Below are 19,108 nucleotides of genomic sequence, written 5' to 3' on the forward strand. Positions count from 1 at the left end.
TGAACCCATTCCAGCTTTTGCTGATTCCAAAGGGCTGGATGAATGCGCTTTAGCAATACCTCTGTCTGCCTGGGACAGCAATACTTTCCCACTGAAGAGAGGGGAAGTAACCAGCCACTGAAACAACGGGAGGCAGATTCAGCCCTTACATAAGTGAAAGCAACTCTCTTCTGCCAAGCCTGAATTTGCCTCTGTATCCATAGCATTGCATTTTTTAAGATCCTCTGACCAATATGAGCGGGGTTTTGGTAACCCAAAGAAACCAAAAAGCCCAGCTCTGAGCTGGCTCTAGCACAGGCGGCTGCCATCCCGGACAGCTGGAGATCGTTGGGCTGCGGACGCGGTGCCAGCACGCGGATCCATCACCCATTGCCCCCCGCGGGGAAGCGGGGACCATCGCCAGACTATTCCCATCTTGCAGCCAGAACCAGGAGGCTGAAGCAGCTCTGCTGCCACCTCACGCTGTGCTTCTCCCGGCCTGCCTCCGCTGAGAGCCTGCTCTCCGCTGGCGGGAGCGGAAGCCCCGTGGGCCCTGCTGTGGGAATTTTCACACATTAGCCTCTGCACAACTCCCACTTAGAAACAAAAAAAATCACAAGTTTGGGGCAAAAAGTATTCGCCAAGACCCCATAATTGGAAGAGTTTATATTCAGTTTCCCAGCAGTCTATTTAGGTACAATTTCTAGCTTCTTTCTTCTCGAGCCCACATTGAACATTTGGGGGTGCAGATCCGTATGGCAGAATAGCGCTGTGACTTTATAAAAGTCTTGTAAATATTGCCTGTGAAAGAGAGCACACAGGGGAGTTGATGTCCAGGCAGCTGGCACAAACAGGTAGGTTCCTGTCATTTCCAGAGTCCTCTCTGCCAGCAATGAGTTATAATTCATTCAAAAAGTCAACATCAACTTGCAGGGAGTAAAAGCAACAAAATTTGCTTAGGACTGCCCTCTAAGTACTCAAGGCCAGGCTGGATGGGACTTAGAAGAAGCTGGGCTAGTGGAAAGTATCCCTACCCATGGCAGGGGCATTGAAACAAGATGGTCTTTAACATCCCTTCCAACCCAGACTTTCATGATTCTATGACATCTGAACATGTTGTCTTGAAACCCTTGTGATACATTGTGTTACCCTGACCTGTGCTTCTCTCCATGCAAATAAAATTACTAAACCTACTTTTTTTATATATAACATTCTTGCCCATTTAAAAAAATAATTAAAAAAAAGTGAAGTCTATTTTAAGAGCCTTCATATAGCCTCTTTTCCATTTCCCACAGAGAGGCACAAATGCAGCATATACAAATGTGACAGCATTTACAAAACACAAAGCTCCAGCAAACATAAGACACTGATCCAGAATAACTGAGTCTCCAGAGAAAATGTGAGAAATAAAAGAGAAGGATACTGAGCCCTGTGATTTTGAGGCTGACCATGAGTGAGAAGCAAAAAAACCTGACCTTGGTCAGAAGCCCTTCCTGTCTTCTGCCCTATACCAACCTCAGCCAAATTCAAAGATACCACAGATGACAAAATGACTCTTGTCCACAGCTTGTGGCCAAAAGCTACACCCTTTTGTGGCCATGGTTCCACTGGTATTTCGGTTTAGGCTCTACAAACGTCATGAAGATTGCAGAAGGTGACTGATGCATGTAGGAGGAAGGTTCCTCTGCCCCATTTCCTCCCTAAGACACCTGTGCCAGAGAGAACTCTATAAAAGGCCACAGTTTTATTAAAAAGAAAAAAAAAATGCTTTCAAGATAGGGTCTAATCACATTCAGTTCCTTCAGTGCTTGCTGGAATAATCATGATGAACTCTGTCAGTGTTAATGGGGGTGTTATAAGTATCTGTGTAGGACTGCCTCTGTAATTCAGCATTAATTAGCTGAATCATTATTTTAGAGTGTTACTGAATTATCTTATAATTACTACCTAACTTGGTGCTTGTAAATGAGGCAACAGAAGGAAATGGCAATTCTTTTAAATGTACTTAAAATTAAGAAGGCATAATAAACACTCCATTCTGTCCTTTTGAGAAGCTTTTTTATCTTCTGTGAGATGTAAGGCTAGTACAACTGCTTTCATCTGTGCCTTGTAGATTTATTACAATCATTATAACAAATGAAAATGAATATTATTCAGGTTTATTACCCCATAGTATATCTTTATGAGCACACAGGAAACCATGTTGCTTCTTTATCCAGTGCCTACGAAGAGACAGAAAAAAAAAATCTTGCTTGAGAAAACAGACTATTGTGATTAAAAAAAGATCATTTGATTCTCCTAGTATAACTGTTTTGCTAATAACTTATCTGCTCTGATTCCCAACACAATCAGACCTAATTGTTGCTCACTAAGAAGCCTCATTACAGCTTGACTGAGGAGGTAGTTAGGAAATAACACGTACATTTTTATTATCACTGATTCTGCTCTGGAGGTGCTAATTCTGTGGTACAAAGTCTTTGGCACCATATCCCCCTGCCCCAAGAGTGCAGAAGGAAAGGGGAAGAAAGGGAATGTGTTTGTCACCAGGCAAATCAGAAAGGCTGGTTTGGGGTTCAGGTTCTTGGGATCATCTTTGAATGCTGGGGACAAGCCCCTTTGCTCAGACCATCGTACATTCCCAAAAGATTACTCTGCATAATTTTTTTCAGGATTTTTTTACGGCACAGACACAGATTTATGAAGAAGCACCCTAAGACAATCTCTCCCTATTCTCAGGCTTTTACTTAAAAAGTCCTTTTTGTAACTTCTCCGCTCAGACTGAAAGAGATTGTCCAGGTCAACAGCTCTGCTAGACCAAAGGGGAGTCAATGTTGTGCAACCAGTTGTACAAGCAACCAGACATTTCTGGCGTGCTTTAGTTTTTCAGGGTGTATTCAGAGATTTGCAGCAGGCCCTCACAGTCTGCATTCCCTTACTTTTACCACATACTTCGTATGCAGGACTCACAACACACCTGTAACCTCCATTTTCTCAGTGTTTTGCCACCAGAGCTGAGGGCACTTGACTTCTTTAGAACCTAAGTGGTTCTAAATTTGAAACAAAAATCAATACACACACACACATATACACATATATAAATGTATATATATACACACACACAAGGAATACAGATACTTGAAAAATCTTGTTGTGAACAGATTTTCAGCTTGACTGTTCTCAAATACGTTGCTTCCTGAACACTAAATATTATACACAGTTTGAAATAGGGGAACAGTTTATCATGGATGATTGCTGGGAGGATGGTAGTGATACAATGAAGGTAGGAAATGTTAAATTGCACTGAACTTTTATATCTATGAAAAAAGAGATGATTTTCATACCATGGTATGTTTATTGCTTTGAGACCTAGCCTGTTATTTATTAAGGTTTAGTCTGTAGTTCTTAGAAATGGCAGACTATTACTATTGTGATTGCTCTTATTGCTGGAATCATGATGGTATCCAAACTCCATACAGAGCAGTTTAAATCATGGGAAGAATACACAGCATGGTTAAACAATTTTGTGGCAAATATAGCCCACAAATAACCCCTCTTACATATAGTACACTTTAAGAAACTTACCTTGAGTTTCTCAACCCTCTTATCCAAGATCAGTCAACTAAAAATGTGTGCCATAGCTGGTTTTCAAAAGCAACATTCTAAATAGACAGCAGTGGTCCATTACAGGGAAATATAACCATCCTGACAACTGGAATATGAAACAATCAGAAGTTTAGATGATGAAAATATGATGGAAAAATTTTGGTTGGAAGGGACTTTGGGAACTGATCTCCTTCTCAAGGCAGGACTAACCTCAAGGTTTTGTCAGGCACCTCAGGATCTCAAGCAAGCAAGTTTTGCTTACTTCCCCTGCTCTTCAAATCTCCCAGAGGTAAAATGCATCTCTCTGTTCAGCTTATATCCAGAAGAACCCAGTTTGGGTGCATTTAGATGTGTCACTCCTACCTGCACTGCTAATATCAGCACAGCAGTAGTTTTACATATTAATAGGGCTGCCAACCTCTTTGAAGAGCCCACTTCCAATTGTGTGTGACATTTCCAAACACTACAAAACATCTCCACAGTGAGTCAATTCTTCTCTTTGCTTTCACTTTAAAATACAAACTTCAGCTGAATTAGCTGAGCTGTTTCTAAGCAGCAGACTCAGGAACAAGATTTCTGCTGAAAAACTCAGTACCCTCCCATAACTTCAGAGCAAGGACAAGAAGCTCTGTCAAAGAGCAGCTTCTCTGTGCAGTTTCTGTGCAGGTCCACCCACATTTGGTCAAAGGATGAGCTTTATAAAAATTGTGATGGAATCCACTCAGTGTGGACTTGCTGTAGCCTTGAACAGACGCCACCCGTGAGGATGCCAGCCGCATGGAGCACCTCTGAGCCTCTCTGCTTTTCAGGAGAGCAGAAGCCAGCCGTGTGTCAGGGTGGGATTTGGGCACAAGCAAGACAGGAGCCGACCTGCCACCAGTCCCTGCTACCAAGTACTTTGGTACCAAGCCTTGGACCAGCCAAGTGGGCAGAGTGCAAGGGGCCAACACCAAGAGGGGGAGCATGAAGGCAGGAATGAGGTAGAAAAGACAAAGCAGGCAGAGTAATTTGCTAATGGTGCTCACCACTACCAGCCCTGAGCGCTTTACACACATCAATGATTTCATTTTCACAGCATGCTGGAAACTGAGGTGATACTATTAACAACATTTTGAAAATAAAAATCTAAAACTTGGGGAATAGTTCCAAAGTTTCTACTATTCTTGGTGTCTGTTCTGAGTCATTATTTGTTTTTCTCAGAGCATTTACCACTACATAATGTTTCAGGCATTCAGAGTTCATTACAGATGTAGCTGCTCATATGTCTGAAAACCAGAATTCATGGCCAAGTGTCTGTAAAAGACTAAATTAAGGATAACCTGTGAAAAATTTGGTTTAAGCAACTACGCAATGTCCTAATGGGACTCTTTGGCAGAGCTAAACAAGAACCAGACCCCACAGCTCAGCTGAGGCTCCTTGTGCTCCAGACTTTCTAGCATGCCTCCACCTTCAGCTGGGCACCCTAGAAAAATCTATTGTGGGTTGGCTTAGAAGAAGAAATTTGGGAGGATATGGGAGGATAATTGAAAAAGTTATGAGAGGATAACACTGCAGGAAATATTATTAAAATGTTGATGAATATGTTTAGTTTCCCTTGCTGCTAGATCATCTCACCCTTCGGTCTGACTGGTGCCTCTAACTTACTCCAGGACAGGCACAGTCCAAGGAGCTCTCAGTCACATCTTCCCTGCTCCCATAATCCATCCAGAATAAACCTCCTGGGAGATGTTTTTGTTCCCTAGCCCACAATTAAGTGACTTCTTCTTTCCTGCGTCTTCCTGTTTATACACTCCTGCTCCCTGGTGATAGGGCTCAGCAGCTGGAGTGTCACATCTTTCTCTTAGGGATGGCCTCCCTCCTTCCCTGCCTCCTAAAACCTCCTCCCTTAAATTTTCTTCTGTGCATCTTTAATTAGCACACTTCCAGCTTCAGGCACCAGGACACTTTCTCCTGCTTAAATCCTCCTCAAAGTACGATCACATTACCTTGTACATTACAGAGTATGGGAATGTTTAATGATGAAAAGCCCTTTTACAGGTTTGCTCTGTTGAACTTGATGAGATTTTCAATACCCTGCTGCGTTAAACCTCCACGTGCACAGACAAATGCAACAAAAGGTTTAGGAACGGAATAGTTCAGGCTACACTGTTGACATCTCAGTTTGTTGGATTAGGGAAATGGCCTTGCACCTGCCCTGAGTTCAGCACTACAAGGTTAACTCCAGTTTCAAGGCATTAGCTTGAATGCAAATAAAATATGTTTACTCAGTGAGGTTTGAACATGTGTTGCCTGAGTTGCCTGATAGCCTACCATGACATTTATACTTGTGTTGATTCTTACAGTTAGGGTAAATCTCTATAAATTTTAGGCTATTTTTTTTGTGCAAATGCCAAAAAAAAAAAAAGCAGAAATACAGTATGTTTGATTTTTCTTAGATTTGGGCAGTGCTCAGATAAAACAACCCTATCCACTCCCAGGTTTCTTATTAGACATTTCATTTTAGGAAATATTTTACATCAATTTCCCACTCTTTCAGGCACACAAGTGTTAGCCTGTGAGCTGGTGCCATCACTGAAAAATCCTTAATTCCTGATTTCTGATGATGATTTTATAGGGACTTACAGCAGCCGTAGCCCATCTCATTACTTTGCCTCTGCAGAACAGGGTGCTGCCAGCTCTTTGTAGTCCACCAGAAGCAAAACTCAAAGGATGGCTCCTCTAAAAAACTTTGTCTGACAGATCCTCATACGTCACTTCTTGGCACCTATCTGTCAAATTATTTGGCAGTTCTCTCCATATGAATTGTAGCAGTTTAGCTGCAACAATTTCCAGATCAAAGCTGTCAATCACTAGGCAATTCCCACAAGGACATGCAAAAGGACCTGACAGGAAAATTAGTTAAAGCTGCAATAATCTAGAAGATGTGGAAAATATTTTTAAAAAAATTTAAAAAAAGAAAGAAAGAAAAGCAAGATTTCCCGAATTACATGGATTGTAGTTCAATTACTGTTTTCCTTTGAACAATTTAAGACACTGAGCTATCATAGCCGCTAGATCTGCAGGAAAAAATCTAGAAAGGGAGTTGCAATTCATCTGTTTCCTTGGCATTCCCTTCCTTTCCAATTAAATATGCTTTTCTTTTCTTTGCCATTATTCTGAGGAGGCAGTAAACTTCAGTCTAAATGAACATTTACATGAAAGTCAGAGCTCTCCAAGGCATCCACTGAAACTCCTTTAATACAATATTTGCTTTAATTTGATTTTCTCTCTTGCCAGTGGGAGAGTTTCAATCGCATTTGGTATGATTTATAATTGCACCCCTCCTCGTCCTGCAGAGGTCATTCCTTTCCTAAAACTGCATCACTTGACCAGAAAGAATTCCTTTTACAAGTAAACAGCTCAGCAATCAATAATGCCCACAGATGATAGTGAGCACAGTGCATTTTTTTAATAGAGTCTCTCAAATGTCAGAAACCTCACTTTAATCTCCAAGAAATATAATCTTTTTACCTTACCTGCAGCCTCTTGGTTGTCTCCTTCTGGAAGTCTGCTTTCTTGGGCTCACTGAATAATCTCTTCTACTTTATTTTATGAAAAACCCAGCTTCATCAGACATATTTCAAGCAATCTTTACCTTCCTGAATACAAGTGAATATTGGAATCATATTCTGTGATTCTCTTTTATTTATCTCTCCACTTCAAAATATGAAGCCACATACAAAGGGTTATGATGCGAGCATCCTCTTAAAGATATTTAATCCTGCTTCCATGATATTGATCTCACTTTGTTTTATTAAAATAATCTGCCACATGCTATTGAAACTGCCTCTCAAAGAAACAAATTCTTCTTCTAAAGAGGGAACCTTGACAAAATATATTGTTCAAAGTATTAAAAATTATTATTTATCATTGTATTTATACAGATATACTAAACTTTTACCAGACATAGAATGATGTGCAAAAAAAAAAAAAAGCTAAAATCATCAGCAGAAAAGCAAAATTCTAATAATTTACAAAATAACTATTTTTTCTATTACTAATCTATGCTATGACATGTCAAAACACTACCATGCTTGTTAAAATATGGAACCCAAATAAAAAAAAATTTGTTTGTCTAAAACACATACTCTGGGTTGGGTTTTCTGTCTCCACACTTATCTCCACATATTTTGTTGCGTGTCTGCACAGCACTACATATCTATATAATGATTTCAGTAAAGTAAGCACCTAGGCATGTCTGCATGTGTATTTTCTGCTTAGCTATGTATGCATAGTTTTTTGCTTACTGATCAGATGTATATATCAGTATAACTGATGGAAAATTAGAGCCTATGTCCTTCTGTCCCTGTACGTCCATAGGATCTCGGGGTTTGGATTTCCGAGGTTTCTCTATCTTGCAATCTGAAGCTCTTAACAAGTCATTATTTATCACCTATTTCAGCTTCAGTACTTAGAGCTGTGGGAAAACCCACGAGATTTCTGAATAGTTCTTTGGTTTCTTCTGGGGAACTTTGGGCTTATTTCAGAAACAATGTGCATTACCCAGCCTCGGGTCAGCTATTGCATCTGTGTTAATTGTTGGCTTAAAACCATTTCCCTGACTATACTGCAAATGACAGAAGAATTTGCAACTTTTTTTCCCTCTTCTTGGTCCTAACAGAATATCCTTACAACAAAGACAGCAAACTTTGCATATGCATGTTGCATGAAAAAGAGCAATGTAGAGACAAGTTTCCTCCAGAAACCAGGAGAGGGACCAGTGCGTGGTTCTTCAGGAGTTAACACAGCCTGTAAAATAAACTGATATGCATTTCTGTAATGTATGTACTCTAACTTGTTTTACTTGCTTTTAGAGTGGCTACAGTACAGATGTGCATAAAGTATACGTATATATTTATAAACATATTTGTGCATGGTTGTTTCACTTGACTGTATTATTAAAGACAAGGCAAAAAACCACAAAGAAAACCTGCCAAGCACTGAGCTAGGGTGAGATTTGCAGCCTCTTGGGTCTGAGACACTCACATGAGGGGACATTCCCAAAGAAGTAGCAAACACATCATCAACCAAACATTCACCTAAGCAGAAATCCCCTGCACCGCTCAGGAAATCCTGCCAGCCTGCAACAAAACACCCAGAGCCACCAGCAACATAAGAGCTGAGTGAAACCACTTCATGCCATGCCAGAGAAGCTATTAACCCATGGTAACTTGGGTTAAACTGCATCAGACTTCTCACAGTCCCAAAATGCCCCTTTGTTTTTTCATCATCCTAATAAGGTGCAGCTTCTTGTTTCCAGATGTGGCACTGCCCTGAAAGCAGAAAGCCTCTAATGGGATCAATGCACAAACTTGCTTGCTCTGTGAGAATGTGCTGTTGCCTGACAGAAACTTCTGTGATGCATTTGATTGCCTCTATCAATGCCTTATCAATGCTTTCCTGTGGTGAACAGCATTTTGAGCAGTGCTCATGTCCATGTGTGAACATTAGCTGCTTGGGAAAAATCTCCTGGTTTTTTTCTTACAGAAAAATCATTAAAAAAATATCCATTTGCCTGAACCAGGGCTATGCCAGAATATTATTAACTTTAAATCCAACAAACAAAAATAGTGAAGGTGCACTTCAATATCTGGAATCATATTTAATATTACATTCTACCAAGTCCTGAAGAAACATCATTATATAGCCAATGCTGCAGTGAACAAGGAGTAAGCACTGAACACACTTGAAGGCAGAGGCTGTCATTTACAGATGTGCTTTGGATAAGATTTGTTACATGCAAGTTTGAGTCTCCCTCTTCCCTTCAGCTCTTACAGAGGTGCAGGGAGCTGGGAAGCAGAGGCAAAGGAGGAGGGACTGAATTTGATGGACTCTCTTATCTGTCACCTCCAACTGAGGTTTCTTTGAACTGCTCTTCCTACTGATTCATAACACTGGAGTTTCATGTCTTATTCTTTACCAAGGCCACTGGGACATAGTGTTGTCAAATCAAATCAAGTGTTGGCTGTGAAGGAACCCTGTAAGAAACACCTTTCTCACTTCACATGAGCCATATAAAGTTACCTCTCACCTGAGAACTGATATGTCTTTGCTAATTCTGAATCACCTCAATGGAAATAAACTTTTGGGATAAGAGTTGTGACTGTTTCCCCTCCATTACAACCCCTAAAGTGATACTGAAAAACTGCTTCCAGTTTCTTCCTGGCAATCTGCACCCCTGAAGCTGCGGACTGAGACCAAGTTAGAAGGAAATTATCAAAGGGATGCTTAAAATCCTGGTACTTCCCCAAGTATTGCTACTCACCTTAGTAGACACCACTACTAAAACCTCCACGCAGACACAGATGGAAAGAGAAAATGACAGGCTTTTGTTAGTGTGCTTCAAATGTTTATTGTCTTCTTCATTCTGCGTGTGCAGCTTAAATTGTAGTCAGCTTATAATGTCATTACTGGTATGAAAACCATCCTGACACGTGTTTCATGTATTCTATAAAGATGCCCATTAATTTACACCACATTTCCTTTTTGTTCTTAATTGCCCAAATACTTTCTGCATTTTATATACATGCTTTCCGGACTTTGTGACACCAAATCTTCACTGTCTGTCAAAAGGAAATGCATTCTTCATATCGCTGCAAGTATTAGAATTTCTCATATCAATCTGGATTGCCTGCAACCCTTCCCTTTCACTCTTCAATTTATGGATCATCACACTAGATGGGTAATTTTTTAACTTGGTATCTATTTTCATGCACAAGGCGGGAGGTTGCATCATCACTTTCATGAAGTATTCCAGTAATCTCTGGATTCATAAATTTCTTGCCCTTGCCAATTTGTCTCTTTGATTAGTCTTCTTTTTTATTATAATCAGAACTGGCATGGGGAAGTACCTTAGGCTGTTTTGACCAATTATACCTTCAATCCTTGAAATCATCTTTTTGGCATGTCTGATTAAAATGGATCAATTAAAAAGGACATTTTGCTATTCCTTGACATGAACTCCTCACTTTCAATCCCATTGCATGTTTTAGTTCCCAAGAGTTACAGCACCATTAGAAGATTTTTTTTTTCTGTAATCAAACTATGATAATTCTTTTTATAATGGTGCAATTATCTCCTCTCATCTGGTTTCACCTTAGCTAGCTCAGTGAGTCATAGACCTTTACATCTACTGCATCTACGCCCACTGATGATCAACAAGGAGCGACAGTCCCTGGGATTCATTTGCTCTCTGCAACGGATTTACAAGGAAGCACTTGCTCAGACACCCTTCAGTACAAGCTCTGAAATAAAAATGTGCAGGCAGAGTGTACTGCCTACTTTATGTATTCATTTTTTTAATGATTCCCACTAAAAGAAGGTCTAATTCTTCTGATAGTAAATCATGTTACAATCACTGTTGTTGTGGTTATATAAAAGTAGTATAAATAATGCAAATACAGCCCAGCACCTCCAGTTCCTTAACTGCCCTGTGTTTCCTTTCAGTTGTTCTTTTCATTCTTCTTACAGAAAAGAGTAATGGTTAGGACTTGAAAAGTCCTGCAGGACTAGCACCACAGTGACAGGTGTCTTCTGCCTAGAGCAGGACTAAAGCAACCAGATTAAAAGGATCAGTACCTGTGCTCTTACCTTTGGAAGTAGTCATGTCTTTCATGCAGCTGTTGAACACAAAAGATTTCTGATAGGCTCATGTTTTCAATTTTAAGTCATGCATAGAGGGCATAAATGAACCATGCCAAGAGAAATTCTTGTTTGCTAAACCCTCTATATGTCCTGCCCTGGAACAACTTTGACTCTTAAACAAGATTTCCTTTGAGTCCTGGCTGATCTGGCTGATCATCCTTTCAAGATCTCGAGGGGGTACATAATTTGTACTCCATGAGTGTCTCGCCAAGGCTGAGAATGGAATACAGAATGAAAAAATAACAAAAGAAAATTATGAAATTACCTTCATTTAGCCTCTTATGTGTTTTCTTTATACATATATATGAAGGAATGATTTTTTTGGGTCAGAATTACTCATGAAAAGCAGAGTTCAAAGTGGTGAGGGCATGAACATGCACAGAAGCCAAAATGCAAATATGCATGTACAAGAACTCATGCCAGAAATTCTTGCACATTCATGGAATGTGACTCTTCTGACCAGGTTCGAGCAGGCAGGGAAGATAATGTCAATCTTCAGTGGCTGCTGCTAATCCATATGATAAAAGCCCCAAAAATAAGGGGTTTCTAAACTTCATTCCAATAATGAACCCATTCAAACAGAGCACAGAGTGTTTTCCTTCCCAGACAACCACCAAACGTATTTTAACTCTATGTCACTGACGCTCAGGGAGCATTCCTGGGAAGGCCCTGGCTGAAAAGGAACCCTGGTCCTGCAATGGAAGGCGGTGATCTGTGATTTGGGAAGTAACAATCTTTGTACTTTGTAACCTTCTTAGTGGCCTGAGATAAACCCTGCAATCTCTTTGTTCCTCCACTCCCTGCCTATAAAACGCTGATAGTGCTGCTCTTCTTTCTAGAACTCAGAAGAAATGGGTCTGTGTGGTACTTGGATGCTGCAGGTGCCAGGATTGCACAAGCACTGATAGAGAGAGCACACTCTGTGGAAACCAAGCCGAGTTGGTTTAAAGCAGAAGAGAATGAACCACAGCCAGGGTTGATGAGAATACAACTCTCACCTGTGAGTAACCAGGGACAAAACAATCCAATGTGCCAAAATTTCTGTCTCCCCTGGCTTGAGAGCCAAGTCCTGGTGAGTTCAGTGGGAAAATGCTGGAATGCAGGACTTTTCATTACCAGATATTTAGTCTAGGGCAGACAAATTCTGGCGTGACCTTGATCTCCAAAGCCAGGACACGCTCTCAGAACACTGACTTATGGTTCCTTTTTTAACCAAACCTGTTAAATCAACGTGCATCTGGCAAGGACCAACTCTCCATGTCATGCAAGATCAACTGCCCAGAGTGGGCCCAGGGGACACACTGAATGAGCTCCTGGAGCTGGATCATAGCTTACAAAAGAAGCAAGAGTTCAACATACAAAAATCAACAAAATACATCCATGTAGGAAAGCTGTACATCTTCCACCAACATAAATAGATTTTTTTTCCCCCTTTTCTGTCTTGCATGTGTTTTTTCCTCATTCTCTCAGCTTCACAGCATTGCTCTTCTTAGTCTCTTCATCACTGTATGCTTTGGGGAGAGTTCAGCCAAAATCTATCTTCTCCAGGAAATACAGATTTTAAAAAAATTAGACAACAAAGATTTTTCAAGTCTTAATATGCATTTGATCATGCAGGTTAATATCAAACAATCTAACATTGCATAATATCTGAGAGCAGGCAATTTCAGGATTATAGAAGAATCTGGAAAATTACATAAGAATTCTCCGTTTGCTGTAGGAGCTTTAAAGCTGCACCTTCATTCAGTCAGGAAGATAATTTCCTCTATGCAGCAAGTTTCAAGTTCTGCTTATGACCTTGGTGTCATGACAATTTTGGTACTAACTTATTCCACACTTTAAGTATTGCTACTAGAACTGTGAATAATCATCAAAATTAACTAGCCTATAGACTGATTAAATAATTTCCTCCAATTTGCATTTGATATGTTTATTAAGTGCTGGAGGGTGCTATTTGCTCTTATAACTGCTGTTAAAGACTGTGTCTGGGTTTTTGGCACAGGTGCAGTGCTATTATGGTTACTACAAAATTTTTATCAGATTACGGCATGAGTTACCATTTGATACTGTAAAAATGCCAGTAGGTAGTAGATAAATATTAAGATACAATTAGCTGCCACTACCTTTTATTGCTTGGGAATTCATTAATATCCAGATAAGGCTGCTTTCTGTGGCAATGACAATTTTTTTTACAAATTACATATTCTTACAAGAAATAGTGCAAGGGAGAAGCTGACTATAAACAATGTGGCAATATTAAAGCTCCAGAAAACATAAAGTACTGCCTATGTGTTATTCTTTATGCTTTGTTTGTCCTGCCACTGTCTACAAGACCTATTATCCACAGCAAGCCACTCCCTGTGGGATGTTTTTATTTTGAAGCAGATGAAACTATTGGTGCTAATAGTCAATAAAAACTGTGATTTGGAATGTATTGTAAATAGATGTTTTTAAATGCACGTCTTGGCCCTTTGCACAAGCAAGTGGTTGCTAATGCCAATGTGCATTAGAAATGCACTTGTGCTATACTTAGATGTGGTTCAACCACAGTTACAACAGGGCCATTAAAGAGCATTAAAAAAAAAGAAAAAAAAAGGTAGAAAAGAATACAGGTTAAAAGGGAACATGTTCTGTTGCTCACTAAAGTATTTCTCTATAATTAGAAAACAAAATTGTTCAAAATTAGACTAAATAGATAAAGTATTGATATCTTGGAGAACATAAACATACCATACAGAAAACATGCTTACTCAAAGAATTAACCCTAAAGAATTCTAAAGACTTTCAGCATGGCTTGGGAAACTAGCTTGAACACAATTAACTGGCAAGTCAGGGAAGACTGTGGACTCCTCTCTTGGAAGACTCACGGCTGTTGGGAAAGTAAACTATCACCTGTCATCCCCAATATTTTTCCAGTGTCTTCCCAAAATGCAACTACTTCTGACCAGCTGCAAATCTCAAGTAATCAAACCCACATGAGCCAAATGGCACAAAAATTAAATCTACGGTGAGTAATGTCGGGCAAAGGAATAATATGTGTGACCATGTGATTGCCTGCATTCCTGGGCTGGAGCTGGAGAGAAGTGGGAAATGCCCAGCTGCCTTAGTTGGAACTGACTCAAAACTTCATCCGCTTTGGTTCAGTTCTCAAAATAGGGCACATGACCTCTAAGTAAGACAGTACAGTAGGCTGCTTTTACACTACATCGCTGCTCCTGCAGCCCCTAATACCAATTCACTCACTTTTCCAAGCACTGGAGGAGGTACAATTTGACACTTGCCGAGTTCCAGCGTTATCTTGTTTTGTAATGCATTATCCATAGCAAATTTGCCCCATCTTTAGGAACAGAGATGACATCTGCTGCAAGAGTGCCCTAACACTTGTCTGTCTGCTGCTTTCAGTGTCATGTGTGTGACATGAGTTAACCTCATAGAAAATCTAATATGAGGGAAGAGAATCGCTCATTGGAGGTGTCCGGGCTGCTCCTCTTGACCTACTTGGAAAACTATGACTCGACTCTTTGCGGCTTCCCCCATCGCAACACAGCTGCAGAAGGCAGCAAAACAGGACCACTTTTAACCAAATCTGAAATGTGCTATATATACATTTGTATGCCTTTGAATATCCAAACCTTGCAAAGCCCTGTCGTTACTTTATCAAGCTCACTACACATCCCCCTTTTCTTTCCCCCCATGGAATTGGCATAATGAGAAAATATAGCCTTTTCTCTTCACAGATAAAGATCCAAATTGCATTTTATAATCTGACAACTATGTAGTCTGATTTTTTAAAATAAAACAGATAAACTCCCCTTCTCGTTCAAGATGGGATCGTATTTGTTAGTGACAGCTGTTAAAATGCTGCTAAAAATAGATATAGTGTCAACCACTAAAAAGCTAAGTGCTCCTGTGAACCACAAACAGAAAACAAATGAGGTTTCTACTGAATTTGTGGAAAAACTGTGAGCATCTTGCGCATACCGTGAAAGGTGCTTTATTCTTCCAGCAGCCATCTCTGTCTGTATCACAGGGGAAAGGGAGGGGATCAAATGTTTGGTACTAAGGCAGTAGATTGGTATATTTCCCTCAGTTTTATTTTCTATATCCATTTCACTCTTAAAAATACAATGAAAGATGATGCAACACAAAGACTGAGGCTACATTCAATCATTTCAAATGCCTTTTTCATTTACAACTTTGCCCTGAAAAAAAACCTCAGGAAAAGTAAAAAAAAAAAAAAAAAAAAAAAAAAAAAAAAAAAAAAAAAAAAAAAAAAAAAAACAAGTGCAATCAAAGAGCCAAATACACTGTAATTCTAAATTAATAAAAATAGTTGTTCTGGCTATGCCAGTTATTGGGAGAGCAGACAGTGTGCTTGAATGCTTTCTGCAAGGCTGTGACTTGCCGGGTTCCTTGCAGAGTTGCGTGCAACTTTCCTCTGCCTTGGAATTGCAGCCTGCAGCCCATCCACGGTAGTTCTGTTCAATTAATAAATGAGCTGTATTCCAAACCAGATGTATGACACAAAATGAGTAAAAAGGGAGAGAACAGAATTGTTCACATTCGATGTTATAATACATCTCAGTAGGTTCCTCCTTTTTAGCTAGATTATGGCTAAAAATAGAGCACTAGTGTAGGCACAGTGAAATATGATTTGCCTCCAATAATACAGTAAACTAATTGTGAAATTAAGCTATTGAATGTGCTGTTATCTCCGAGTCTGGCCTCACCAGCACTTTCTGCTTCCCTGTTTAACATTTATCAAGTTACCCACAAACTTTGACGGATGCAAACAACAGCTGATAAAATATTGCCTTTTCCAAGGCCCCGATCCTACAGACTTCGGCACAGGTAAAATTCCCGGCGAGCAGCCCTTTCCCACGTTTAAAGACTTGCATCGAGGCTATTAAAATAGGGCCAAGACTTTCCTTCCTCCAATGCCTAATTTTTTTCTTTAGGATGTTTAAATGAAGAGACATTTAATGCCACCAACTCAAACATAATCTGTTCTAAAAGACCTTAGCCACAAGTGAAATATTATTTTTAAACCAGCACCGCTGTTAGCACCGATTTTTCTGTTAATGCGTGGAATCGGGGCGGGTTTGCCCCACCGCAGCCCCGCGAGTGCGGCGCGGATGCTCCCGCTCCCTGCCCGTATCCCGGGACACAAGGGCACGCTGGGGGGCAGCGGGGACCGGCTCCCCCCGCCTGGCAGCGCCGGGGACCTGGGGATGGAAGGCGCAGGCCCGGCGGGGTGGGGGGGCGCAGCCTCCTCCCGCAATCCCGTCCAGGGGCGCTCCGCTCCCCGCAGCCCGCCCGGGGGCCGAGCGGGGCGGTCGGAGCGGGGAGGGGAGGGGTGTTCCGCCGCCGCCGCCGCCGCCAGGGCCGGGAGAGACGCTCCGCCTGGGGAAGGGCACGGGGAGACACTCCTCCTCCCCCGCCGCCCGCCCTCCTTCCCTTCCTCCGGCGGCTCCGCGAACCAGGAACCGCGGCGGCGGCGGGCTCCGTGCGTGAGAAACCCCGCGGCGCCGGGAGCCGCCGGGAGCCGCCGGGGCGGGCGGCGCGGGAGGGGGCGGCGGGGGCGCCGCGGCCGCCGGGCGCTGCGAGGGGCCGGGCGGCACCGGAGGGGGCGGGGGGGAGGAAAAAGTTTACACCCTCGCCACTCTCCTCCCTCCTCTTCCTTGGTGGCGCAGATGGGAGTTTTACCTGGAATGACATAAGTTTGATTTTTTTTTTTCGGGTTTGTTTTTTGATTTTTTTTTTTTTTTGGAGGGTGTCTCTCTCCCTCCCTCTCCGCCCCCTCTTCTTTTCCCCCCCCACCCCCAAAAACCCCCTTCCTCCCCCACCGGTGCTGGATCCACCCCCCGTTCCCCTCCGCCGGCGGGCGAGGGTGTGACCCGCGGGAACACCCACCCACCTAGGCGTCCATGGTGGGAGCTGTCCGCCGAGCCGAGCCGAGCCGCGGGCACCCCGCCGCCTGCCGCCGCAGCTCCCGCCCGCCGCCCGGCCGCGCTCCCGGTGCTTCCTCCGCGTACTTTTTTTTTTTTTTTTTTTTTTCTTCTCTATCCTGGGTGGCGGTGCGGGCTCCCGGATGGTTCGCTGCCAGTAGCCGGGGGCCGCGCCTCCTCCCCCCGCCGCGCCACCATGTCCTAGGGGAGGTGAGTGAGTGCAGCGCGGAGCCTTGCGCGGGGCGAGCAGCGGCGCGGGGGGCAGCGGGGCGGGTGTCCGACACACCGGCCGGCGTATCCAGGTCACGGCTAGTCCCGTCCCCATCCGTGAAAACTTCGCGGGAAGGACACGTCCATTGCTCGCCAGCGCCCGCGGGGAAGCGCGGCGGTGGCTGCTCCTCCGCGGGTCGCGCCGCGGGCGCTGGGAGCCGCCGCCTCGGCCCGTGAGTGCGGGTCGATATTTGGCAGAATAGGAAAACGAGAGGGACACGTGACACCCCAAATCCTAGGGATGTTGGCGCTTTCGCCGTGACTCTGGAACACAAGCCCGCAGCAGCACACGCGGGGTCCCTGCGGGCGCGCACGGGCGATTGCGGGAGAAGGTGCGCGGTGCCCGGCGCTGCCGCTGCCCGGCGGGCTCAGCCCCCCGCCCCGCTCCCGGGGACACCGCTGTCACCCTGCGGGGCGGCGGAGCTGTCCCCGCCGGGCCGTGGGGCGCACCTGGGGGCCGGGAGCGGGGCTCTTGGGGCCGCTGACCGGGGGCTGGGGGCGGTATTTAGCGAGCGAGTTGGGAGCGCATCGCCTGAAAGTTTGCTCGGCGGCTTTTTTCCCTTTCTTTCTTTTTATTTAAAGGCTTGTCTGGGAAAAGGGTATTCCTGCAGCCAGGACGCAGGTACCCAGGGGGACACTAGGGAATAGGAGGTGGCAGCAGCCCCGGAGCCAGGGGTCGTTCCGGCGGCTCCTCTGGCTGGCGGGAGGCAGCGGGCGGGGCGCCCGGCGGGATGCGCGGCTGCCGCGGAGCGGAGCCAGCCCGGCGGGGAGCGGAGGACGAGTCCTTGAACCCTCCTGCGCTCCGCCGCCGTCGCTCCTCCGCTCCTTATTTTTTTTTTTTTTACCCCCGTACATTTTTCTTCTTTCTTTTTTTCCCCCTCCACCTAATTACGTTTATTTCAAAAATTTTCCCCGGTTAAATCACCGCGGCTGCATCGGCACGGTGCGCATTCGTGCGCCGCTGACAGGCGGAAACCCCGGGCCGGCGGAGAGGCGATGCCCGGCCCTGCCGCCGGCGCGGCGCGGGCACCGGGCGGGGGCGGCCGCGCCCCGCGCACCTCACCTGTGCGCGGGGTCCCGGGGCCGCCGGCCCCGCCGGGGGGGCCCGGGGCGGTGCGCGGGGACCCCGCGGGCGGGCGGGCGGAGCGCGGGGGCCGCGCGGTCCCTGCGGCTTTAAGGAGATGCGTTTCCCAGGCTGTGTCGCAGCAACTTTGTATCAGTCATGTCGCCCGGCGGGTGAGTGACGGCGCGGCGCAGCCAATGGCGCGCCCGCCTGGCCCCGGCCGCGCCGCGCTCCGAGCCGCGCCCGCCAATCGCGGCGGGCGGCGGGCGGGACGTAAACTTGAACTTTATGTGGGCATGTGACATGTTTTTAAAGGACTTGGCACCTTTTCCCGTCCCCTCCCGGGTGCCGCTCCGTGTCACCGGGCGGCGCAGCGCGCCTCGGGCGGGCGGGCAGGCGGGGGAGGGGCGCGGGAGCCGCGCCGCCCGCCCCGCCGCTCCGCGCCGCCCTGCGCTCCGCTCCGCGCCGCGGGGCTCGGGGGCGCGCCCGCCGCAACAGGTACCGGGGCCGGGCCGGGGCACCGCCGCGCCGCCCGAGGTGCTGCCGGCGCGGTGCGGCGGGA

At 44.6% G+C, this 19,108-nt stretch overlaps 1 protein-coding gene and 1 long non-coding RNA gene across 2 annotated transcripts in view; one reads left to right on the top strand and one right to left on the bottom strand.

Moving 5' to 3' along the window:
* LOC135298780 (uncharacterized) overlaps positions 1–17,284 on the bottom strand; it is a 66,439-nt gene extending 49,155 nt beyond the window's left edge. Inside the window, exon 1 of the long non-coding RNA XR_010360801.1 lies at positions 17,183–17,284. This is a non-coding gene — a long non-coding RNA (uncharacterized LOC135298780). The remainder of the gene's footprint in view (positions 1–17,182) is intronic.
* The window catches only part of NR3C2 (nuclear receptor subfamily 3 group C member 2), a 189,184-nt gene continuing 187,350 nt past the window's right edge, over positions 17,275–19,108 (top strand). The window contains exon 1 of the mRNA XM_064416687.1: positions 17,275–17,423. The gene's annotated coding sequence lies outside the window, so the exon portion shown is untranslated. The remainder of the gene's footprint in view (positions 17,424–19,108) is intronic.

The sequence above is a fragment of the Passer domesticus genome, chromosome 4 (assembly GCF_036417665.1).
Source record: "Passer domesticus isolate bPasDom1 chromosome 4, bPasDom1.hap1, whole genome shotgun sequence".
NCBI lineage: Eukaryota > Metazoa > Chordata > Aves > Passeriformes > Passeridae > Passer > Passer domesticus.